Raw genomic sequence first — 21,111 nt, 5'->3', positions numbered from 1 at the left:
TCTAGGCAAGAAGGTGATAATTGAGCAACTGGCATGTCATAGCTTTGTGTAAAGATAAAAGTTCTGTAACCGCACGTCATACGATATGCAATAGTTTAAATATAAATAGGCCAGTTTTTAATAGTGTAGCTCAAATATATTACACTTTGCCATTACAAGGGTAGAATTTGAATTTAGTTTTACTGGGCAAGTGGACTTATTTTTAAAATATTCGCCACTGAATATCCTTGGTTCGTCTGGGCATTAGCATCCTTCGTGAGTGTCGCTTCATCAATTCATCTTATACCTCATCCTCAACGTTACTATTAGCCAAAAGTGGTAGAAATGCGACACCAATTAACAAAAATACAAATATAATTTTTGAAAATATATAAAATGTGAATAAAATAATTTCTGGTTTATTTTCTTCTAAATTTTGTTTAATTCTAACACTTGAGTGTTAGAGCTACAGTGGACTGGACCTACAGTTTAAAGTGTGATCCGAACTACTATAGTGGAACCACGAGCAAAACAACCTGCGCAGACCCGCGAGTCATGTGCACCGTACCCCCGCGAGTAGGGGAGGGGGAGAGTTGACCATGCTTCCTTATGGCCCGAGGTGGAGGGAAGAAGGGAAAGTTGCGCGGGGACTTCTCGTCCCAAGGTTTTTTTCCTTGTGGTCGATCTATAGATGTATTCACCGGGTATCGAAAAACTGGATCCGTTGATGTAACGACTACGCCACTAGGGAGGCCTGACTTCTAACACTGAATACATTATTAAAAATATCTTAACAACCCAACTAGTAACAATTTATTGTGCTGAACAATAATTAACGATTTTTATTTCCACAAATGACGTAATGATGCCAGAACTTGTAACGACCGCCATGCTAGGCAAATTTCAGTCATATTGTGGAATTTATCTTATTCGTATACTTTCAAGTTATAACTTGCATTAAATTACTTTTTTATTTATAATTAATTGTTTGCATAATTCATGTATATACTGTATATGTGTTTTATCTTATGTTTTTATATTATTCGTGTATTTTTTGCAACATTAATGCATATTTTATAGGCTAATAACTATTCTTCCTAGTTTATGCAAAGTTTTCATTATTTGTCAAATCCAAGTTGGCTAGGATTATTTTTATCTTTCACTCAAATGTTGTTGTTTAAGCACATGTTAATTACATTTCTTCCTAATACCGATATTTGTTTAACAATAGACAAGATCAAAGTAATTTAGTCTTCTTTATAAATCCGTAAACTAAATCTTTATTTAATCATTTTATGTGCAAGGGCAAATGTGAATTACTTTATAAAATCAGTTTCGTTATTTCTATCTGGTTCAATGTTATAACATTATAGCAAAGCAATTCTCTCCCGCTTTCAATAATTTAACCTTATCCTATTGGCTGTTTATGTTAGGAGTGGGGAATGACGCTACGTGTATGGCGACGTCAAAAGTTCCACGTTGACATTCTTAATTGTTGCCAACCATAACCAAAGCTTACTATCGCTATTTAGCATTAATCTGACATATGCATTATTAGCTTTTCTTGTGTTATTTTTATGTTATGAGTTTGTAGGATTGTAAGAAAGAATCTGTTAAGCTGTGCCTCGCGCCTGAGCTAGCAGTTGAGGTCTTGCTATTAACGGTGAAGGCAGTGCGCGGATTCTGTCGTGATAAATAAGTTACTCATCACTGCCTACAAGCGAGCAGGACCCAACAAATTATACTTTTAACTTGTGCGAATAAGTATGTACGTGCGCGTTTCTTGATTAAAGTTTTTGGACATTTTAATTATAAAGTATTTGAATTTTATTTGACAAGATGTGTTGCTCGGTGGTTACCTTCCTGGTAGATTGGGAATCGCTTTAATCCCGATCCCTGGGTGAGAACTCGTGCTTCCAATTGACTAGCCAAAGCAAGGAACGGAGTGTTGCCAATTCGTGGCTCCATACCCTGGAGAGTTTGCACGTTGCAAACTTCTCCTTTATTCCCTTTTTGTAGACTTGAAGTAAATAAGGATATAAGTGGCATTTACAAACTTTCGATAAAAATGAGATTTATTGAATTCCCTTGACACATATCGCCATCTATGAACACGTAAAAAAACTATACTGTAACGTCTCTGCTTTATGGTATGGGACAAGGTAATCATTGTTCCTGTAAAAACTCAATTTTAAAAAAAAAATGACACATATTTACTTCAAGTGTACTTTTATCGATTGCTGACGGGATTTTTGTCTCTAGTAACTCAGCTTTTCCGTCCGTGGGTAGGATTCATGCACACATGCATGATGTATAGACTACGTATGTATCTTTAATTACTTTAAGTACAAAAAAAGTCATCACGTTCAAGGCGAAGATACTTAAGAGTAACTGAACATCACGCACTGGGCGTGTTCCGGTTAAAGTCCTCCTGGGATTTCAATAATGCAGGCCCTGACATAGGACATGAGCTCCTCCGGTAAACCACATGTCTGCTTGAAAAATTTACCACCGGGCATGCGGTAGTCGCAAGAGATGGTTGAAACCACATCGTGCAGCAGACTGGGACATTTCCTAATGCGAAGCTGCAGCTGGTAGCTTCCTGAGCCTTACTTAAACCATGGACAAGGCGTAGGTATGTTTAGGGTTGATGTATACAAACCGCTTCCTCTTTCCTCCTCTTCATTTTATCTCTTTTTATCGGTGTGTTTGTCTGTTTGCCTTTCTATCTCTCTTTCTGGCTCTTTTTTTTCTCTCTGAGCTTCTTTAACTAACTCTCTAGCCTTCTTAAACCCATGTCTGCAGCAACACAGGCCTTCCATCTGTCCCTATCCTGAGCAAGATCTATATACTCTTTTCCATCCCTACCGATTTCCTTATTTGAGCTTCTCTGTGCTCTCATATAGTTTTCCCCTCCTCTCTCCACCCCTCTCTCTTTTTCTCTACATCTGTAAGTCTCCGTTTCTCTCCATCACTCTCCAAGAGTCCCGGATTCGATTCTCGGTTGTGCCTGAGTGGTTAGCACATCCCGCTGTGACGCCAAGGGTTCCGGGTTCGAATCCCGCTCGGGCATGGTTGTTTGTGAATGACGATTCATCAATTTCATCATTCCATCACTCATCCCCATCTTCGCAAATTAGCCAAGAGGCACAAAACGCGAAGTAAAATAAAATAAATCAAATCAAATCAAATCGAATCTCGGTATGGGTATTCTTTGTAATTGTCACCTTCATCAATTTCACCATAGCATCACTAGTCTTCATCTTCGCAATTAGCCAAAGGTGGCGGAAAATAAACCAAATGTATCAATCATGATTGAATTGTTGTTTTAAGTCTATTTTTTGCGCGGAAAGGCTAATCGGGACAGTTAAAAATAGTTACTGATCCTATAACTGTTGCAAACTTCTACACTGTTAAGAGTTACCGTGCAATTTACAGTATTTTACCGTTAAAATGTAACAATCTGTATGTTGATTTATAAAAACTGGGATCGACTTCTATGTATGTACCTCAGATGAGATGATTTGGTTTAATTTTGTTCGTTTTTCTGCCAATTGTGGCTAATCGCGAAGAAGAGAATGAGTTATGTTATGATGGAATTGATGAAGGGACTACTCACAAAGATTGATTGAGTTGGTGCACGGAAAGGCTTACCTTACAGGGACATGATCTACAGTTTAAAGTGGGTTTCGAACACTGTACCATGTGCCTCCACCAGGTATCTAGCCCGGGACCCCGTGATCACAAGGTGACGACGTTCCCACTACACCATCAGGGAGCCCTAAATCAATCAATCAATCTCCATTGCTATTTCATAACACAGCAGTTGGGATATTAATTTAAACTGTACGTCCAGTCCCAATTAGTCTTATCATACAGTAAACTTTGAGCAAATTTGTGCTTTTTCATACTCGCTTTTCCTCCTGTACTTCTCGCTGTATCAATCCACCTATCTTACGCGTAGTTTCATTCTTTCCGTTTTCCTCTCTCTAGCACTCTCTACATATCTCTCTCTCTCTCTCTCTCCCTCTCTCTCTCTCTCTCCCTCTCTCTCTCTCTCTCTATCTCTCTCCTTAAAATACCTCCATCTTCTCTCTATTTCTGTTTGTTTCATTATTTCTGTTTACAAACTCTCTCCCTCTCGCTATATAACTTTCTCCATCCTGTCTCTCTCTATCTATCTCTTTCTCATTTCTCTCTATTTACTCACTTCTCTCTCTATTTCTTAGTCTCCCTCTCTCTCTCTCACCCTCTCTAAATTGAAGGATCAATCATGTATTATTCTCTCTATTATTGTGTTGGTTAATTCCTCCAGTTTTGTTCATATACCTCTTATTCTTCTTTGATATAATGACAATTTACATTTAGGATCACAATCTCAACGCGTTTGCCATAAATATTAAAAGGTTTTATTCATACTGTAACGAACTGTTCTTTTAACCACTGTTATAGTTTTATTCCCACGTTTGGAAGACTTTTCCAGTCTTGTCTTAAGGGATTCGATATATATATATATACATTTTAAAAGTCATTCGTATATTTGTGGAGCGAAAAAGTCTCCCTAACGTTGGAAAAAATTACAATTGTATCAAAAGAACAGTTCCATACACCAGAAACACTAACATAGATTCAACACAAAGACAAAATACAAAAAAAGTAGTTTTTAAAAAGTCACCTTCTAGAAACTGGAGTCAATTGTCCTCTCAGAGTGTATGGTAAGAATATAGTAACCAGTAGACAAAATACACTAACAAAGTTATATTAAAACATTACCGAATTCTGAACAGGGGTAGTAGCCAGTTTTATGTGAAGAGATCATAGCAAGATGGAGAGCTTGTGTGGACGCATCTAAAGGAAAGGACGGTTACCATGGAAATTAACAATCCAGATCAAAGGAAATGTGCAATGAATATTAAGCCAGAGTATTGCTGCTAGTAAGCACTCAACGTAGCAACTCGGCAAACGATTTGTTGCATCGTGGACTATCATGTTAACGTGTTGAGATTCATGACGTCAGTCATGTGCAAGAACATCTTTTACTTCAAGCAATTCAAGATTTATTAATTAAATTTGTCAAAGCAAACGGTTACAGTTGCACTTTCATCGAGCAGCCAAGAAAATAAAGAGAACAGTGAATGCATAGCTGATTCTTCAATGTAGGAAGAGGGGGTAAGAACATGGTTTAAATATTTGAAGAAGGGGATAGAGTGAGGGTTTAGAAGAGAGAAAGAATAATTGAGAAGTAGAGAACTATTAAGAGAGAGATGTAGATTGGCCTCCCCGATGGCGCAGTGGTAACGCCATCATCTTTTAAAAAAGGGGTTCCGGGTTCGATATCTGGTGGAGGCACATACTGTTTCGGATCCCATTTTAAATTGTAAGTTCAGTCTCGATTAGTCTCTCTCTGCGTAAAGCGGACTTAAAACTAAACAGCTAAAAACATTCAGAAGTAGATTGCAGAATAAACATTATGGAGAGATAACCGTAGGTATAGATACGCAACAACAGAGAGAGGTAGGTTGGTTGGTTTATTTGGTGTTTTATGTCCACTTTATGCACAGTAAGGCTAATCGGGACTGGACCTACAGTTTGAAGTGAGATCCGAACCACTATGTGCCTCCACCGGGTATCGAACCTTGGACCCCTTGCTTACAAGGCAGAGAGAGTAGGGTTGAAAAGCTTAAAGATGTAGAATACTGATAGGGGAAAGAAAGATACAAAGAATGATAAAGAGAGAACGGAGATTTTGGCAGATAGGCCGAACAGAGAGCTATGCTCTGTCCGCAGAATATGTAGAACAAGGCCGCTCATAATGGCAGAGAAGGGGAAAATGTGAGTGGGCGGGGCAACGCAGCGCGTGCTCTGTTCATTGTTCAGGCCCCCTCTTGAGTCACTACTTTCGCATCATTGTGTTGCTCCAGAGATTCCCGGGACAGAGTATAGAAAGAGGGCGATAGAAAGAATGAAACAAAGAAAGAAATATAAGATAGAGAAAAAGAGAGAGAAATAACTATTACAAGAGAAAAAGTAATGGAGATATAGGTAGATAAACAGATAGAGAGGCGGAGAAGGAACGAAAATTTTATATACATCACCAAATATAGCCACACATTGTCCTGTGTCATGGTATTATTGCTCATAACATTTTGCGGCATAATCAATTTCACGATGAAGCAACAGACACACATATTTACACTCTTGCTGTTTAATAGAGAGGTCGGAGGGAGCAAGAAACTTTAATAAACGATTATGTAACGATCACCCCCCCCAGAGATGTCTAAAATTAACTATAAATAGTAAAATCCCAGATGTAAATGAAGTGATCACCCCCGAAACGTCTAAAATCATTATAAAATATCAACTAACTGAAGGGTAAATAGTGATAATCCCTTTTGATGTATACAGTTAAGCGATCACCCTCACTAAAAATAAACCTTCACTAAAACTAGCCGGTGCAGGTTGTCAAAAGGTTCACTGATACGTCATTAATTTCAAATGTTGCAACGCTACAGAACATTATTGGTATCATTAGCACGAAAGACGAGACAGAAGTAAGGAAAAAGTCACCATTGGATTTTTGTTTTCCCTTTGCACTAATTGGTGTTGTATTACCAATATTTCAGTAATGACAGTTGATGTTTGTTTCACTATTGTATTGACAGTTAGCAGCTATGTCTCCACCATGGATGTACGGATGGTGATGGTGTTCGAATTTATCAAGATTTACGAAGTGTTACCATTTGCGAGGATTCTAACCAGACGTCCAGTTCATGTTCATTGGGTTTATATATTGGGTTGATGCATAAGTTAGTAGAGTTTTCTCAACACGGCAGAAGTTTTTTCTTTGATACTCATTTGAGATGAACAAAATACAGAATTTTTAAGTAATATATTTTCCTTCATTGTCATGACAATTTACCAACGCTGGGGCAGTTTTTCGATTCCACGCCTTAAGAAATCAGCTGCTTTGGGAATTAAGGCGTCTTGAAGAACATTTCCGTTACCGAAGTAGTTTCCTCAAAGATTGTTTGGTGGATTTAGAGCTGAAAAGGTGCAAGGTGCCGAGGGTGCAAGATCGGGGAAGTAAGGAGGATGTGGAATAATCTCCCAACCAAACTCGTGGCAGCTTTTGTCATGTTAGGTGAGTGTGGGCGTGCATTATCGTGTTGCAGCAGCACTTCGTGGAGTCTTCCTAGCATACTCGCTGATTTGTATCGTTTTTACTTAAAGCTTTCAGTATCCTGAACTTTCTCCATGGACTGAAAATGTCGCACAATGGTTGAATGGTCACATTTTCTAATTCTCGGATCAACTGACGTGAATCATCGTGGATTGAAGAGTTTTAACGGCCTTCATTAATGCCCGACCGTCATCCTGAACGTGGAGAATCACTCAAGTCATAATTGTCCTCTTTGAAATGACAAAAGCATTTTCTTGCCCTGCTTTCCCCGTTGACTTTCTTCCCCTACATGGCCCAAATGTTTCAAGGCGCCTCCACTGCCTTTTCTCCTTTGTTAAACTCCGACAAAGGAATATGTCGGAAGTGGTCTTTCTTTTCTGCTTGACACTTGTTGTTCTTTTGCCTACAAATAACAATGTCTTCCTTCAAATCTGCAAAATTCAATGCGTATTAACAAGCAACAATGCCACAAATGACAAACGTTAAACAATAAAAAACAACTCCTAACACCGCAGTGTTGCCATAGCAAACGCAAACGCTACGAACTTCTGCATCAACCCAATATATATACATACATGTGTGTGTGTGTGTGTGTGAGATGATGCACATTGAAACATGCCTTGAATGTATGTTGAGGATGTCGAGTAAAGACCCCACACAATCACAGTATCGGACATTTGTGCAGGTTGTGTAATCAGCACCAAGCTCATGCTTACGGCGAGGTATCATTTAGAGGCTGGAAAAATCCCAAAGCCACTTCGTTCTCCGTCAATCACCGGGAATCGAACCAAGGTTTTCCACGTAGTAGTCACACTGGGTATGATTTTCCTCCAATATATTAATATAATTGCACCTCTAGTGTTTGTACAAAATGCAAGGAGTGCAAATATAAAGCAAGTTGGTGAGGCTCGTTCTCAAGCAGCATTACATAACAAACACACTGCGGGCCGGGTATGACTCCATGCCGAGAACACGAGACATCACGTCCGACAATGTTTACCTCGTATTTCTCTTTGGCATCCGGAAATGTTATGCAATCCTTAGAATTGATATGTTAGTTTGGTTGCCTATACACAAGGCGGTCGAACGTTGAGGGATTATTTCAATGATACTCTTTCCGTAGTATCGTTATGAACCAGAAGTGTCCGGGACTGTTCAATAATAATTAATTAGAAAAATAGTTTTATTTTGCAAAATAATGTGTTCTGTTCTAAAATTGAAACATTCTGACTGAAGAGTGTCCAAGAGATCTCGAAAAGCGTCTAATCGGATAAATGCAATGTACGAGGTGTACACCAAAAGTACGTGCCGTTTCGTTCTAATTTTCAAGAAAAATGAAATACAATGAAATAACCTGTGTTTATTTTTCAACAAACTCTCCCTCTTTATTGATACATATTTGCCATCGCTCAGTCCATTTTGTGTAGCATGTGGCATAGTCATATTTGGAGGTATGTTTTAGATACTGGAAAACAGCACTTCCCAGGGATGATCTATTGGCAAAATGGCGTCCACGAAGATAATTCTTGAGGTTTGGGAACAACCAGAAGTCACTCGGAGCTAAATCTGGTGAGTATGGTGGATGTGTCAGAAGTTCAATACCGTGGTCAGCCAAGAATGAGGATCGAACGCGAGCATCTTTTTGATCGTCACTAAGCAATCGTGGAACCCAGCGAGAGGAAACTTTCTTTAGGCACAAATCTTTGGTGATTATTCGTTCTACTGTTCCCATTGTTAGCCCCAGGGTATCACAAATCTTCTGCATGGTGACACGCCTATCTTCCATGATAAAATGTTCAACACGGTCAATGTTAGCATCAGTTGGTGCTGTTTTCTGACGTCCAGACCTCTGCTCGTCTTTCACACTCGTTCGTCCATCTTTGAACTCACGCACAAACTTCCTAACAGTGTTTTCTGCAAGAGCACTATTACCACACACGGCCTCCAGTTGGCGATGAATATCGGCTGCACAACGTCCAGCTGCGGTAAGGAATTTCACAATTACCCGTTGCTCTTCAAGTGGAAATTCCATTTCCCCAGGCAGTATCAGAAACACGTCTTACTCCTTCAGGCACTGTCACTCAACTGCTGCCACCTAGCACACAAAACTAACACTGCTTGAAGACGAAGGATGGAAGTCTCCGATGCCATAGTTATTTCCCTGAAAAGAGAAGAAATGTTGACTTCAGAACAAAACGGCACGTACTTTTGGTGTGCACCACGTAAAATGAATAAATCAAATTACATAAAAACACTGGAATAAACTCTTGTAGTATATTTTCTGGAAAGCGACGTTTCTCTAAACTGGCGTTTGTTTTTTAACAACTTCTTTCTTGGTGTCATTTCTATTCTGTTCAGAATATTGATAATCGATATTTTTTTGTAAAACTTTCTCAACTCCTCCTCATGTTCTATAGCTTCCAATCGTCTTTTCACATGAAATTATTATCAGTTATTGTTATAAAAGTTGAAAACAAACACCATAAGCATGCACATTTAATTGCGAATTATAATTATCTTGTATTGAAACTTGAACTTCGTGCAACTGGCAATTATTTTGCAGGCTTATGCTAGTTTAAATTAACTTGAAACTGTTCATGTTTATGGAACATTGTGATGTCAATGGATGCTTATAATGTATGAATCGATAGTCTTCGTGGAAAATATAAAATATTTTAACTTGAAGGTTTGAGCTGAATGCAGGAAATCAATTTCGTACAGCAAACAACAGTGAGTTACTAGGATATTTTCTTCCTACTATCACTGTCAATCTTTATTCTGGAAATAGACTTTAGAGTTGTTCATGAAAGTACATTCAATACAGAACTGTGTGTCAGCACGGTGTGTTTAATTTTTCAGGGAATATTCAGTGGAGAGATATAAGCCCAATAATCAAATTGTCAATCGCATGTATCGAAACTTGTGTGGCTTGCAATGAACTTTGCATAGACCGAATGTGAAAATTCTCAACCTATACTGCATATTCAGCTCATAGATTTTTGAAATATCCCTTCTCTCTCCGTGCCCTCCCTCCATCCCCCTTTCTCTCTATCGTAGTGTCTTTCCTTTCATTCTTTTTCTTTCTCTTACCATCTCCCTCCCCCTCCTTTTTGTGCCTGTCTGTCTTTCTGTTTATTTTTCTCCATTGCTGTTTCTTTTTCCCACCCCCTCTCAATTTTTGCGCCCCCCCCCCTCTCTCTCTCTGTCTGTGTCTCTCTCTCCCTCTCCCTTCATCTCTCCAAATTTTTCATTTCCTCTCTCCGGCTCTTCGTTGATCATTGTTTGCTTCTCACTATATCTCTCTCCCCTCTCTCACTTTGTATATTTTATCTGTTGTCTCTCTTTCTCTAGCCATAATTATTATTGTTGTTGTTATTAAACACTAAAATCATAAGAAATAATTTTACGCTCATTATTTAGAACAATAGTTTTCTAGAGCACTGTGTAAAGGATTAGAATCAGTTTCTGATATAAATGAGAAGTTATTTATGTTGATACATGATTTCTGTAATATTTTATACATGATTTTTTTTTCTCTTGTTTAGTGATATATCCAACAGAGAAAACATGTCTCCATTTACAGGAAAGCTTACGCTGTTGTATACACTTTCGTATTTAAATAATGAACATTTAACAATATACATGCATATAGTCACACACACACACACACACACACACATATAAAGGGTGATTCAAAAAGGACTTTACAAATTTGAAGGCATATAGAAATGTATTCAGATAACTTACAGAGTCGGTTGAGGCGCCATTGCAATGCAAAAGACATCACGTTTGTCATACAACATTCATGTTGGGCCTATTTGGCTACCATTTGTAATGCGGCATACATCTCACCTGAAGTCGATTTCAGACTTTCACCAGTAAGTCAGGCATCACTTCTGCAGCGGCGGCGTTAATTCGAAGTCTCAGCTCAGCACGATCAGCAGGTAAAGGTGGTACAAAAACCCGATCTTTAATGAAAGCCCACAAGAAAAAATTTAGCGGCGTGAAATCTGGGGAGCGAGGTGGCCATGCAACCAGTCTCAACAAAGGTTTGGTGCCAAGAGTAAATTGTAGGCGTACTTGGAGGCGCCTTACAATACTCCGTACGAAACTTACGTTGCACTGCAGTTGCTGATTGCGTCTCGTGAAACCAAAACACATAGCGAGAAAGTTCCGCACCAATAAAAATAGCCATTTTCAAGAACAATGCTGACAGCGCTACTGGTGGGTGAGTTCGGTACTAATGGACTACGTGAGTCAAACCTTGATGTGTTTTGCTTTGCAATGGCACCTCACCCGACTCTGTAAGTTATCTGAATAAATTTCTATATGCTTTCAAAGTTGTAAAGTCCTTCTTGAATCGCCCTGTACATACACACGTATGTATACATAGTGTTTCCGTGATCTTGATACAAACTGGCAGGTTGCATGAACACCCTGGTTTGGAAATCCCGGTTTGGAAACGCGTAAGTAAAAAGTTATAAGCCAAAACTAGTTGCGGTTTCCTATGACAGTGGCAAAAGAAGACAACTGAATGATGAGGAGAGATCCTTTTGGATGTAATACTTGATTGTTTGGTTTATTGAGTTGGTGTATTAAGTCCACTTTATACACAGTAATGCTAATGAGAACTGGACCTATAGTTTAAATTTCGATCCGAACCACTATGTGCCTCCACCGGGAATCTAACCTGAGACTCCTTGATTACAAGGCGACGACGCTACCACTGCGCCATCGGGGAGGCCTTTTAGATGTAATACGAACATTCAGGATGTACTGCAAGACAGTATCGGCTGGCGATTGGGTGCTCAGACGAGGAGCACTCCTTCCATCCCCTCTTGGTAAGAATGCTTGCTGCCTGTGATATCGTCAGAACGACTCCAGGGATGTTCGAGTGAGGGCCGGTTGCACAATCTCCGCTTAACGCCTTATCCCCCACTTAACACCATTTTGCGGTTGTTCAATGTCCGCCTAACGTTACCTAGCACTTAAAGTTCCGTCTAACGTAAGTGGCGGTCGGGGCTCCGCCTAACGCGTTAAGTGTCGGATAAACATGGAAAAGCAGTACACTGTGCAGCCAACAGATACGTGCAGCACCTAGTATAATCTGTGTTTGCACTTTTATAGTTCATAAAATGGCAAAGTATCGATCAGCTGTTGTAAATTGCAAAAATTTGCTACTGTTTTGCATTACCAAATAACTGCAAAAAAGGCAGATTTGTTAATCATCACAGGAAAGGCAATAAATAAAGCAACGTTTATAAATATATATGTAAAAATGAATATTAGGTGGTCATTTTCGCGTGTGTTCTGAAAATGATGCATATTGATATTAGCAGTTTTACTGTAATTTAATTTCGTAAGTAGGATTTGAGTGAATGCGGGTGTAGATATATAAATAAAAACTACCGTTCCAGGTTAAAGTAATGCGTTTGATGTTTATATAATTGTATTAAAGTGGCGTTCCAAATATATGAATGTGTGTTTGCTGTAACAAATTTCTTCAACCAAACAACACAATACACGAAATGTACACCATGCATCAGTTGCTTTTTCGCAATCCTAGTAATTTGTAATCTTTAAAGTAACACGTGTAATATTATTCGAGTCACTTCCGTCGCCATTGATGTGAATGTAACATTGAAAATAAAGAAGTGACGTGTTGTTTTCGAAAAATTACTGGCAAAGAATGCACGTATATTACCGTGCACTTCATACATATGTACAAGGAACAATTTCCGAATGGTGGTGTGTTTTGTACAAACACACACATTTACAATAATAACCTTGCAAGAACCTACATACCTAATAGTACATAGGATGTAATACCAATCTTTAAAGAAACATATATTGCATTTGTGTAATTTATTATGTTAACTTCCAAAACTGGCCAATAGAAGTTTACTGTTAACAAGTATCCTTACGATGTTGACACGCATGTACAAGGAACAATTTCCTACTTGTTTTGTACCTAATCTAACCTACCATAATACACACGGGAGTGCATAAGACGTAAATGCCAAAGTTTTTTTTTGTTGTATTTACTATTTACAGGAAACGTTTTATGCGAAGTAATATATTTTAATTAGATTGTGCGATATTTTGTACTTTAACTTTTAAACTGGGAAGAAAAAATTAATAGAGACACAGGTACAGCAGTATCTTTACGATGTTGATAGATCTATACAAGAAACAATTTCCGAATGGTGTTACGTTTCGTACATACAAAGAAAATGCACCATTTAATAACCTTGCACGAATCTGCATGCCTGAACATGCATAAAAAGTGAACTCAAGTTGTTTTTTTTAATATTCATATGCAATACACATGATCTTGTATATGATTTTTCAAAATAACTGGCCTAAAATGACGAGCGGCTATACAGCATTGCACCTTAAGAAATACATGCTTACAACACTAAGCCTGGCCTGCCTAACCTAAGGTTTATTACAATAGTGCATTAGCATGTATTTCTCAATGTGCTCATGCTATCCCTAGCCGCTCGTCTAAAAACGACCACAGCTTGTACATATGTAAAAGATATGTTTTCCGTGTTGATATTAGCATTTTTTGTAAACAAATGTATTCGTTCTTGCACTGCACTAGCATATAACGTTGCACAAAACTACCCATCTCAAAGTATGTACAACTTGGAGTTTCTTATTTTTTCTTAATAAGAATAAAACATGCGTACATATAGTACTACGGTACATTACTACAAGGCACGTCCAGAAAGTAAGTTCCGTTTGGTAATAAAATTAAATTGTGTACAGATACAGAAAATTTATTTATTGCACAAAATTCTACAACTCTTAAACTACTTTTCCACATAACTGCCGAAATTTTGCAGGCATTTGTTATAGCGTGGCACAAGTTTTTGTATACCTTCTTCATAGAAATTTGCCGCCTGTGTCTTCAACCAGTTGGAAACAGTTTCTTTCAGCTCGTCGTCATTGTTGAAGTGTTGACCGCCAAGGAAAGACTTGAGATGTAAGAACAGATGAAAGTCGCTAGGAGCGAGGTCAGGGCTGTACGGAGGATGGTCAAACACGTCCCAGCCAAATCCCTGTAGGAGGTTTTTCGTCACATTTGCAGTGTGTGGTCGTGCGTTGTCGTGAAGAAAAACAACACCTTTTGACAGCAATCCTCGACGCTTATTCTGTATTATTCTGTATTATTATTATTGCGCAATACAGAATAAGCGTCGAGGATTGCTGTCAAAAGGTGTTGTTTTTCTTCACGACAACGCACGACCACACACTGCAAATGTGACGAAAAACCTCCTACAGGGATTTGGCTGGGACGTGTTTGACCATCCTCCGTACAGCCCTGACCTCGCTCCTAGCGACTTTCATCTGTTCTTACATCTCAAGTCTTTCCTTGGCGGTCAACACTTCAACAATGACGACGAGCTGAAAGAAACTGTTTCCAACTGGTTGAAGACACAGGCGGCAAATTTCTATGAAGAAGGTATACAAAAACTTGTGCCACGCTATGACAAATGCCTACAAAATTTCGGCAGTTATGTGGAAAAGTAGTTTAAGAGTTGTAGAATTTTGTGCAATAAATAACTTTTCTGTATCTGTACACAATTTAATTTTATTACCAAACGGAACTTACTTTCTGGACGTGCCTTGTATTTGATTATTCCTTTTGTGCTAAGATGATAGTAATTCCAAAAATGTACCTTGTATATAGAACTGTTGATTTTTTTGTGTTGTTTTGAATACAAAAATTTAAATTTCATATGCATCGTTATTACTCAACCAATTTTCAATATTAATCTTGCACAAAAGCTGCATTATAATAAAGAGGAAACCTATAAGATGGTCAACGATGATAATACTGATACTCGCTATTCTCTAAAGAAGGGGTTAAAGATTGATAAATTATTAACAGAAAAGTATGATAAATTAGTAAGAGCAGATATGTCACACTTGCACTAGAAATTTAAAAATGTAACTTGAATTTGTTAAGACTTCGTAAAATTTTGGTCACTGTTTAGTAGTGTTTAATATTAAAAAAAGTGACCGTATGTCTTACTGAAAGATAAGTCGAGGAATATTCTTTCTTTGCATTATGTTAATTGGAGTACGTAAAAAATAATTTGGAGAGTTTGTAAGAATAACTCCCCATTACTTCGAAAGATGACGAGTTTTATTGTATCATATATAATACATTTGATATTAAATGAGAGTACGACACATGCATTACCTACTTCGATCAACTGTATCATTTTATTGCAAGAAATATTTCGTTTTTTAAAATATATTTCGGTTGAAAAAGCATGCATTTGGAATTGTCAAGCAGACATTAGCACGTAATAAACAAACAAAACATAATCGAAAACACAACTTTCTCCAGTTTCTGTTGCCAGGTCGTACGGCAAGCAGGAGAAAGTTCCACCTTACAAGGCGGAGGATAAAAATGCTTTGAGCAACCCACCGCCGCCTAAATCTCCCGCCTGTCGTTATCCAGCACTTTGTAAAGTGGCGGATTGAGTGGCGATGGTGCAACCGGCCCTGAATGTGACAGAGCCTCTTGTGACGCTGTCGTGCCTGCATCGACGATGGGGGCCACCATTTTGAAAAACTACTGTGACGTGGAGAGCTACGATAAACTGTACTAATCTGCGGATTAAATCTACAAGCCGAATCTTTCAGCTGTCTTATTCCACTGTCACAGGCAGCCCCAACTAGTTTTGGCTTCTTAACCTATATTTTCCTTTACAGGTATGTAAGAAATATTAAGTTATGTCATCGTTTCGTTGAAGAACGCAGGAACTGATAAAGTTTTATAATGCTTAAAAAGCCTATTTTGCTTGTTAGAACCCATTTTAGGTTTAAGAGCCTAAATCAAGCCTTTTTTTAGGATTTTATATTCTTTTAAAGGTTTTACAGGATTTTTATGTCACACAGAGGCATTTGCTTTGTTTGGTCACAAAACAATGCAATGACGAACGTCTTTGAAACATACTCTGTGTTGATTTCCCTTCCTCCAAGCCCATGGTGTTTTATCAAAACTCTAAACAAAGCAAAATGTCTGGTGCCTCTGTTACCTGGACAATCCAAAGTTGTGTGATCTGTGTGGTCTTTCTCACCTTCGCATCACTTCGGTGCTTTGTGGCATTCACACATTGCAAACCAACATTTCAGTATTCAAATTTGCACCACTGACTATGTCTTGCTTGACAGATCCTCACAGACAAAATTGCGGAGTTTGACTGTGGATAACATGAAAACAGATGGTTGCCTAAGTATACGGCGAAGAGTGGATTTTAATAGCAATTTCTAATGGTAAGTTCTGCCATCGCCGTAGGGTTAGGCAACACACATAACGTTATGCAAGATAATGCGTATTTCAGGATATAGATATCCCATATTCATTGCCGGTGACTATACCTAAACATAATTTTTCAGGAATTTTGAATTATTTTAAGTATTTTGAACCTTTTTCAAGATTTTTCGAGCCTATATTAAAAACCTATTTTAGGATGTTTGGAGCCTATTTTAAGAACCTAAAAGCACCCTTTTTATAGCCTAAAAATCCGAGGTCTACAAATAACTTTCTAAAGGCGCATTTCCGCCCCGGGGGCTTCCTATCTCATATTGGTACTTCGATCAGCCTCCACCCACCCAGCCAGTTTGAATGAAAGTCACAGAAACACTATACAGGGTGGCTCAATAAGTCACTTAGCACCCCCAGTACAAGGCCACTGCGGCACGGAACGTGAAAATGGCGATGAGCAATCGTTGCCTGACCAAGGGGGAACCACATTGACGGCAGCCATCTTGATGTCCGCCATCTTGAAATCAACTTCAGAAATTTAAATGGGAAGGGGGTCGTGCGACATATCAAAATGGGCTAGAATTTCACCAAGAAAACAACTGTGACATTTGTTTTCACCTAGCTTTAAATTTAAGGGCGATTCCCGCATGGGAGAGTGACACGTCCTTTCCTTTTTGCTTAAATGTTTATTGTTCAAATTATCGTTAGTATGTGATTATGTGGTATTTATTGTTTAGACCAATCACTGAAAATGTCCGGATATTGACTTACCGGGATGTACATATCTTGTAGTATTGGTTGACATGGAAATTACGATTGTGTTTTGTCTTTACATAAAAGTTTAAAAGAGTGATGATGTGAATTGATCGTGTCAAGAGTAGAACATTACCTTTCTCACTGATCTGAACGAAAATGCCACTAGCACGTGAGGAACGGATTGCCATCATATTGATGTCAGGGGAGAGAAGTACGCGTGGCATTGCCGCAGACTTCAATAACCGCAATTCTGCAAGACAACCGGTGTCACATGTGGCCGTCAGCCAGTTTGCTGGCAAAGTTTCAAGATACTGGATCTGTGGACGACAAGCCGCGACATGGACGTCCGAAAACAACCACGGATGAGGGTACTGCTGTATCGGTGTTGGCATCATTTGCAAAGTCCCCAACCCATAGCACACGGAGACTGGCGCTGGAAAGCGGTGTCAGCAGGGGTTCAATTCAAAGGGTTGTACGAGACCACCACTGGCATCTGTATAAGATACAGCTGCAGCAGCACCTTAGTGAGGACGATCCAGACAGGTGTTTGCAGTTTTGTGAGTGGGCTATAGCACAACTGCAACGTGACCCTGCCGTCGGTAGCAAGATTCTGTTCAGTGATGAGGCTAATTTTTATGTGTCGGGGGAGGTGAATAAGCAAAATCTGCTGTACTGGTCACCCGAAAATCCACATTGGACAGATCCCAGCAAGGTGACGGGAGGCGGGAAGCTAATGGTGTGGTGTGGTACTTGGGGTTCCCGACTTGTTGGTCCACTTTTCATTGAGGGCAACTTAAATGCAACTTGCTTCTGCTACGGGAGCAGATCTTACCATCTTTACTGTCCGAGGATGGAAGCTATCCTGAATAGTTCCAGCTGGATGGTGCTCCACCGCACTATGGGATGATAGTTCGTCAGTACCTGGATCAACAATTCCCTCACCACTGAATCGGTCGCCGAGGGACTGTGGAATGGCCTGCACGCTCACCTGACCTGACACCATTGGACTTTTACCTCTGGGGAAACCTGAAAGCCATGGTGTATGTTACCAAAATCAGGGATCTGACCCATTTGCGCACACGCATTATGGATGCCTGTACTGCAATAACTCCTGAGGTTCTTCAGAATGTGGTAAGGTCATGGGAGAGACGATTACACGTGTGTGTTGGGCAAGAGGGACGTCACATTGAGCATGTGTTATTATAACTTTGTCAGGATTGTATTTAAAGCTGTCTCTTTGTTTCTTGGTCACATATATATCTATTAAACATATTTCATCTACTGGAAAGCTTCGTCTTCTTCTTCTTCTTTCTGGATACGTGATTTACTTCTTCTATTTGGTAACACGCTTCTTCTTCCGTCTGCTAATAGCTTCCCTCTACTTCTTTATGGATATGTGAAATACTTCCTCTTCTTCTATCAATTAATCGGCTGATTCATCTATTGGTTAAGAGGCTTCTTCTTCTATCAATTGATTAATAGACTTCTTCTTCTATCAATTGGTTAATAGGCTTCTTCCTCTACTAGTCGATAGCCTTCTTCTTCTGCTACTTATTATTCCATTCGTTAGTAAACTTCTTCTTTTATTAATTAATATACTTATTCTTCTATAAATATATCTCTTATTTACAAAGGCACCTATATCCAAAATTCCTCCATTTATTAGATATTGGATTGATTCCCGTATCTTCCTTGCTCTATTTCCCTTCTTTTTTGGGCTTTATCAAAGATACAATAATATTTCGAACCAATATTTTGCTGCGCAATAGCCTAATACAAGCAGAAAAAAAGGGGTTAATCGAAGGGCGCCGCCTGTCCCGCGCTCGACCTCGATCCGGGTCAGCAATAGATGCGTCGCAGCGGAAGTACTTGGGGGCCGCCACATAGTTGGCACCGCACCGGTGAAAACAACCAAAAAAATCTAGTGGGAAAACTCTTTCCCATTAAGACGGTATAGATAAAAAATTGTAATCGCTTTTTAACTTCATTAATCTTTACATATAATCACATTTGCTGCACGTGTCGATCATTTCTTTATCTCGCCTTTATCCATCTCCATTGTTTATCTCAGTTCATAAATTTATGTAAGCACAATTAATTTCAGTTCACCAAACACTTTCATCAAATTCGCGTGCGCATTGTTACTATAATCTGCGATCCTAATATTTCTTCCGCGTGCTGCCATCTATGATTTCTTATTTCAATCATTTGCCATAAGGTTTACATATGCGGGTACGTAACAGTTATATATTTTTATTTGAGTTATTTAATCTCGATTTTATGATAATCTCGACTATGAGGATGAAGAAGGGCCACTCACTAAAAAAAAGCACCCATGCCCAGACCAGAATTCGAACCCGGGACCCCTGTCGTTGTAATCTACTCCGCCTTGGAGGTTGGTATTTTCTTTTTATACTGTATTCCTTAAAATTACAGAAACCAGCACGATTGCATATGCAGTTAATCACTAAATACAGTAAACTGAGAGATGCTACCAGGCGATACATTCAGTGATACGGAAGGAAATGATAGCTGACTTGCATCAAAATTGAATACAATTCATTCGACGGTTTGTTATGCCAAAAAGCTTCGTGAAAATTAAACATCACAGGAAAACTCGCGCAGGTGCATGAATAGAAGCATTTGTAATGCATCACGTGCAATTCAGGTAGCGTGAAGTGCATCCGATAATGAATTCAAATGCAAGAATGCTTGTGCAAGTGCAGCATGCATCACAATCAGTGCATTATGAATAGCTGTGGAATGCCGCTTCATCAGAGGCCGCGTAAAATAAATATGCACGTTCGTGTCTGGCTACAAATTAGCTGTTTGCTATCAATAATTAAAAATCCGATCAAATGTATGCAAAGAGGAACTATAAATTTATGTATCAAAATTGCCTATGGAATATATGCAAATCATATTTCTATAAAACATACAGTAGTGTACAATCACGTGCAGAAATAGTGCATACACTATCTATTTTGTGATGCCCTCTTCTTCGCAAGTGATCAATGCAGAGGTTGATTTGCACAATCTCTTTCTTTTACATTCTACGGTCTTACTTCCTGTTACCCCATTAATTCTCTGCTTCCTTCTGATTCCTTTCTTCTTTGTTTCTTGTTTTCGTGCCTTCGTATTTAGAAGCATCGATATTATCAATGTATATATATATATATATATATATATATATCAAAGAAGGTAAAAGGAAACAGTCACCGGACAGTGGAAAAAATTAAACATTTTCGCTACCTTCGTAGCATCATCGGTGTGAGGAGAAAGAGACGGAACCGGTTTCGTCTCTTTCTCCTCAGACCGATGATGCTACGAAGTTAGCGAAAATTTTGAATTTTTCCTACTGTCCGGTAAGTGTTTCCTTTTAACTTCTTTGATTTTTACTTAGCCCTTTTGGCCCTCCTTGCTTTTATCCATTATACAGGGTGTCACAAAAGTCTTTCAACAACGCGTGGCTGCTGGTAGATATCATAAAAACAAGTAACTTTTCCCTATAAAGTTTACCTTCAAAGCGCTTAGTTTCTGCGATATAAGCGCTTAAAATCTATCCTGTACGTATGCAACCCAACACAGCAAACGCTTGCACTGGCATAACTACCAGGGGCGCGTGGCAGGGTTGCCACTAGCGTTTCTCGTTAAGAGAGACAACTTGAAAACAACAACTTGGGAGTCTTGCCTGAGCAAAATCCAAAACATTAATGATACTTTCGATGTTGTAAGAAGAATTGACAGCATTTATAAACTGACCAAGACAAATAATGGGCAGACTGAAATTCAAGATTACTCATTCTAAAATATCTCCATAATTGATTGATTGATTTGGTTTATTTTAATTAGCTTTTCTGCCACCTTTGGCTAATCGCGAAGATGAGGATGATATGATGAAATAACA

At 38.9% G+C, this 21,111-nt stretch overlaps 1 protein-coding gene across 1 annotated transcript in view; it reads left to right on the top strand.

Moving 5' to 3' along the window:
* Window positions 1-21,111, top strand: part of LOC146001273 (metabotropic glycine receptor) — a 981,963-nt gene that overhangs the window by 787,630 nt on the left and 173,222 nt on the right. The window lies entirely within an intron of this gene.

Source organism: Lepisma saccharinum, chromosome 17, assembly GCF_977018435.1.
Source record: "Lepisma saccharinum chromosome 17, izLepSacc3.1, whole genome shotgun sequence".
In the NCBI taxonomy this organism is placed as follows: Eukaryota; Metazoa; Arthropoda; class Insecta; order Zygentoma; family Lepismatidae; genus Lepisma; species Lepisma saccharinum.
The sequence above is the reverse complement of the archived record's forward strand: the minus strand, read 5'-3'. Positions and strand labels throughout refer to the sequence as shown.